Source organism: Aricia agestis, chromosome 7 (assembly GCF_905147365.1).
Source record: "Aricia agestis chromosome 7, ilAriAges1.1, whole genome shotgun sequence".
Classification (NCBI taxonomy): domain Eukaryota; kingdom Metazoa; phylum Arthropoda; class Insecta; order Lepidoptera; family Lycaenidae; genus Aricia; species Aricia agestis.
Genome location: NC_056412.1, coordinates 18,827,295 through 18,833,822, shown reverse-complemented (window position 1 = coordinate 18,833,822; position 6,528 = coordinate 18,827,295).

Genomic DNA, 6,528 nt, shown 5'->3' with positions numbered 1-6,528 from the left:
CGAGCTACGAAGTGCATCTATGATGCTACGAGCTACGAAGAGCATTTATGATGCTACGAGCTATGAAGTGCATCTATGATGCTACGAGCTACGAAGAGCATTTATGATGCTACGAGCTATGAAATGCATCTATGACGCTACGAGCTACGAAGAGCATTTATGATGCTACCTTGGGCCTAACAAAACGATTAATTATTCGTCCGCTGTCTTTGAGTTTCATTTGACATTTCTAAAATAAGCAGTTGTACAGTTATTCTTACGCCGGTTGCCATGTTAGTTCCCGAACCTCTGTGGTAGGCATCATGTACACGTTCAGAGAATATTTGCAAAAAAATATTCTGAATAAAAAAAATGAGTTTGAGTACAGTTATTCGCTGTGTATTTTTATTAGTAACAGGTTATGTGTTTAGCAAGACCGTCTTAATCTTTGTATATAAAACTCAAAGGTGACTGACTGACATGGTGATCTATCAACGCACAGCCTAAACCACTGCACCTATCGGGCTGAAATTTGGCATGCAGGTAGATGTTATGACGTAGGCATCCGCTAAGAAAGGATTTTGATCAATTCTATCCCCGAGGGGTTAAAATAGGGAATGAAAGTTTGTATATAATAATACTTTTCAACGCGAGCTAAGCCGCAGGCAAAAGCTCGTCACATATAATGATATTATATGTATTAAAACTGTATAACATAATGATTATAAAATTAAGTAGTAAAGTAATTTATTCGCCTACCGACTAAGCCTACCCTCGAACATTAAAATAAAGATTAAAATATATTGTAGTGGGACCGTTGTAAATTAATTTTCGAGTTAGTCTCTCGGGTGAATTAAACGAAGCAAACGTTTCATTTAACTCCCCTCATTAAGGGAATTCTATGCCGGCGCCGCATTCAAATCAAAATGGGGCTTTTCTTTATATTAAAAATCGTAATTTCGGCGTGTAATGGAATGCCAACGTTTAATTCAATTTTTTCATTAGAGTTTTGTCCATTGATAAGCTGCACGCACGTTGTGATGGGACGCAACGGGGAGGATCGCATTTTCATACAAGGTGTTAGAGCACTGCAGCGCTTTAGTATAAAGCAAGAACATTATTCAAATAATTGGTGCCACAGAAAAAGTTGTTTTCATTTACAAGTGTATTCATGCCGCAAAATCTCAAAGATTTTTTTCACCTGTATGTATTATTATTATTTTATTCATCTGTATTCAACGTGCGCAATAAAGGTAATGATAATAATAATAATTGGTGTCGCCAATCTGAAGCTTGTATCATAATATTATAATTTACTTGCCATGTGCTATCAATTATACAAGGAAAGTGCTATCTACTGGCGTCACAAATATTAACCTAGATCTCAAAATTTGTAAGGTCCAGAAAACTGATTTTTTGACACAAGTAACTTCAGTTCATAAAGATTAAATGCTCAAGACGAAAACACGATTACTCAAAAAATGCTCGATAGTTTCTTTTTACAAAAAACCTTGTTTTAGACACATTTTTGCTTGGATCTTCGAAGTTTGCTGTCTTTTCTTTAATATTTTTTAATATCTAAAAAGGTATTGATAAAACCTAAATTTGCTCAAAACACTTTTTTCATAATCATTATAGTTCATCTTTTATTCAAGTAAAACTAACTCGGCGATGATTCCGCGCCGTCCTTTTTCACTTGGCATATGAAAGACGGGCGTGAGTGTGAAGAGAGAAGGACGATGTTTGATTTTTAGAGTCAGGTGAGCTCTTAATAAATCACCTATAATTCCTTCTTGTTCCTAATCGTGTACCTACTTTAAAAAAAAAAAAAGCCTCCGTGGTCTAGTGGTTAGAGCGTCGCTCTCGACTCCGGAGGTCGTGGGTTCGAATCCCGCGTTGGAAACATGTTATTTCCAAGTTTGGTTAGGACAATGCAGGCTGATCACCTGATTGTCTGACAAGTAAGATGATCCATGCGTCGGATGGGCATGTAAAAAGTCGGTCCTGCGTCTGATCTCTCGCCAGTCGTGTCGGTCTTCCGTCCCACTGGGTTATGAGAGTAAAAGGAATAGAGAGTGCTCTTGTGTACTGCGCACACACTTGGGCACTATAAAAAATTACTCCTGCGTACCTGGCCTGGTTTCAATGAAACCGGCCACCGTCACCGAAACCGGTGTGGGGAGTATTATTATTATTACCTACTTTAAACTAATTTCAATAAGACATAGCTTCGGAGGAATATTGTAGAATATGGCGATGATGTAAAATTAAAGATAATAAAGTAGATATATTATTTTGTCGCCGGCAAGTTATCTAGCTCAGTGAGCCGGAAAATATCGCGCGGTAACCTTAACTTCCCATACATATATTTCCATGCATTATAACACTACATGTATTTCAGTGGCCACGAGATTGTCTGTTTTTATTTTATTAGTAGGTACCTAAGCAAGGATATTATGTCTTGTGAGTTGTGAAAGATATACCTGTAGGGCTAGCATAACAACAGTAGACATAGGAAAGAATCGACTTACTGACAGATTTTATCGACAAAATGGCGGATTTCCATTGCCTAACTGTCACTTTGTCTATTAGATATGATACTGAATGTACTGTCACTTCTTGGTAGAAATTCACCTTCAATTAAATAATTATACTTTCCTTGCACTTATTCCACTCTATTTTAATATATTTATTACAAAATTGTTAAATACACGACCGGTTTCGAAAAAAATCATCATCAGGTATATGTACCTCATGATGATTTTTTCGAAACCGGTCGTGTATTTAACAATTTTGTAATAAATATATTAAAATAAAGTGAAATAAATGCACGAAAAGTGTATAATTATTTAACTTTGTCTATTCCTTCGTAGAAAGAAACTGTTTCCATGGTGACCATGCTACATCTGCAGATGTTATGCTATGGTCAGTTTCCGGGTTTTTTGACAGGATTTGTTTGGTGGTTAATACTTTAACACTCGCTTATCAAATAGAGATCATATAAGATAAGGTTCGTTCAAACTCAGAAACCCAGAAATATATACACAACGTATTTTCCTCGCTAAAGTTGCAACGTACTAGACAAGGACTGTACTTTGCTTAACTACAACGCTGGATACCGAGGGTAAGGGGGATACAATAATTTATTTATTTATTTTGGGAAACCAACAGCTTAAACTTGCAATACAATAGAATCGACATTATAGATAACTAGATGTCCCGCCGGCCTCGCCCGCGTAAATTAAGAATTTTACGGAATCCGTACATTTTCCCATTAAAAATAGCTTTTATATCCCTACTCCCTTCACTTAGTCTACTCTATATCTGTGCCAAATATTGCCATAAAAATTGCTCCTGTAGTTCGTAATTTCTAATATTTCCCCCGTTTTTCCATACATAGGATACTTTTTATCCTGGAAAAATGTACGGATCCCACGCGATAAACTAATTTTGGCGCAACGGAGTTGCGGGCGTCATCTAGTTTAGAATATTGGTATGCATAAACGTAAGCGCACATGTAGACGGACGCAGCTCGGGGCAGGCCGTAATTACTATACATTTTATGACCTCAAAGTACTATTAGCCCTAAACTAGGGACTAGCCCTAAAAACTTTTGCGACTCGGTGTGAACTAATTAAGATGTCGTTAAGTGCGGCTTAACCAAATTCCTCCGCGTCATGTTCCACCTTCTCAATGATGTCCTTAAAGTTTTGAAACTTCGGAAGTAGGACCTCTTTTTAGCTGTATCATAAAATGTCAAAGAGTTCCCAGAATTCATTTAGGCTGTTTACACACACGCGGCGGCGCCGCGGTTCCCCTCCATTACTCATCCTTGGGTTTCTATTTGCCCTTACACACGGCGCCGCCGCGGCGGCGAAAACCGCTGCCGCTGCGGCGCCGTGTGTAAACACTCTTAGACTGTGCCGAAGCCGGCCGAACTGAAACGATGCTATTACGGCTTTTTACGTCGCACTGCTGTGCCGTTCGGAGTAGGGGTAGTTAGGTATATTTTCGTTACGGAATTTCTTGATTCGGTGACCGCGCTCAAAGCCCGCGATAAAAAGCTATGCAATAGCATAAGTGTCTAAGCACACTATGCCGAAGTTCCGCGGCGGAAATTCCGCATGCTTACGTCAGCAATGTCAAACGCATACAAAATAACGCGACGGAATTTCGGCACGGTGAGTCATCGGTAATTTAAAATACACTGCAGGCGGAATCAAGCCGACGCGGAAATTCGGCTTAGTGTGTTTAGACACTAAAACTTTCTCTTAACGCTGCTACTTTCATAGTGAACTCTATACACTATACAGGGGACTCATACACACCCTTAAGTACTATCACCCTGTTTTCTTACACCTTTTTTTTTAATGAAATAATAAGGCAAACGAGCAAACGGGTCACCTAATGGAAAGCAACTTCCGTCGCCCATGGACACTCGCAGCATCAGAAGAGCTGCAGGTGCGTTGCCGGCCTTTTAAGAGGGAATAGGGTAATAGGGGAGGGTAGCGATGGGAAGGGAAGGGATTAGGGTAGGGGATTGGGCCTCCGGTAAACTCACTTAATTTTTGATCTCTTGGTTTTCTGTGAGAACGTGGTATTTTTCCGGTCGAGCCGGCCCATTCGTGCCGAAGCATGACTCTCCCACGTATATATACTGTACCTTATATTATACTGCATATCGTTGGTACAAATCAAACAACGTAAGACCGTAAGCCTCACCGCACTGATACGTTTACTTACGGAGTTACGTGGAGTATACGTGACTCTTATTAATTCTGTAAGTTCCCCAACTCGGAGCTAATCAAACTCCTGGGAACTAATAACACACTCCTGCGGCGGAATTACTGTTCACTTTTGACTTGTTATTGTTACTTATTAAAATTAAGTTGATATGTTTGAATTATTCCTTATCCTTGCCACAGACCGGGGCAAGCCAAAATCTTTTCGTTTTCGCTTCGTTATAGCACAACAGACATATAATTCTGTCTACTCTGGTTATAGAGTCGCCGATGAAAATGTACATATGCAATTGACATAAGCGTTCGTTAATATGACGTTGACGTTCGACTCGTCTTATGTCAATTCCATACATTTTGATCGGCGATTCTATAACGAAGTGAAAACGAAAAAGTTTTGGCTAAATAGCCAGTTATACTATAATAATATACAGGATGTAACAAAACTAAGTGATAATACTTTAGGGTGTGTACGTGTTCCTTGTAGAGAGTTCACTGTGGAAGTAGCAGCGCTGAAAGACCTTTTTTTTCACTTTTGTATGGGGAAACTCGTGACGCTGGGGCGCTTGCCCATACAAAAGTGAAAAAAAATTTTGTTCTTTCAGCGTACTTTCCCAGTGAACTCTATATAAGGAACTCGTACACACGTATATAATATGTGTATATTTCTTAATGTCCTTACTAATATTATAGTGGGAAAGTGTTTGTTTGTTACCTCTTCAATCTTTACGCTTAAACGGCTGAACCGATTTTGCTGAAATTTGGTATGAATATATTTTGAGCCCCCGGAAAGGTCTGACATAGGTTACTATTTATCCCAGAAAAACGTGCGGTGGTCGGTGACCGCGAGATAAATGAATTTTGGCGCAACGGAGTTTCGGGCGTCATCTTATCTATAAGTACTATATAATATAATTATTTACTAAGTATTATATTACATAATTATAAAGCGGAATTGTTTGTTTGTTTGAATGCGCTAATCTTAGAAACTACTGGTCCGATTTGAAAAATTTTTTCAGTGTTAGATAGCCCATTTATCGAGGAAGGTTATAGTCTATATTTTATCACGCTAAGACTAATAGGAGCGAAGAAATAGAGGAAAATGCGAAGAAATAGAGGAAATAGAGAAAAAAACGGAGGAAATTATTTGAAAGGGCTTATCTCACGAACTACTAGAGCAACTTTGCTGGTATTTGGCACAGATAATAAGTAGACCACGTGAAGAATCATAGGCAGTAGGCTATTAATTTTTGTGGACTAATTCGTGAAATATCTTATTTTTGCGGGTGGAGCCGCGTGGAACATCTAGTTACTCATAAATCCTAATATATATAATTTAATTTAATTTACGTGCCTATAAACAAAACCGTACAATTTCACAATGCCTACATTAATTTCAATTAACTCAATACACGCGGGAGAATCGTAACTGATTGAACTAAAAATTAATTACTTTTTGACAAGTTACCTTTATCCAATTACGACGAAAGTTATTGCAAGTTCGACAGTTTGGCAGCCGCCTCTGGGCATTTAATCAAAATGCATTCGATACGATACCGAAGTTAGAAGAAAATATAAGAAGTCTGAATTATAAGCCATGTCACTTCGAGAGGTGTTAGGTTGAAAGCTTTTCATTTTTGCCCTGAGTACATAGCACATGTACTTGAGTAAATTGCATTAAATAGCTTCGACAGCGATCTTATATTCAGGGGCATACTATAAGACTTTTTGACCTGGTGTACGATAATATTATGAACTCGATATTGAACTCATGTCATGTCAATTCCATACATTTTTAATCACCGATTGC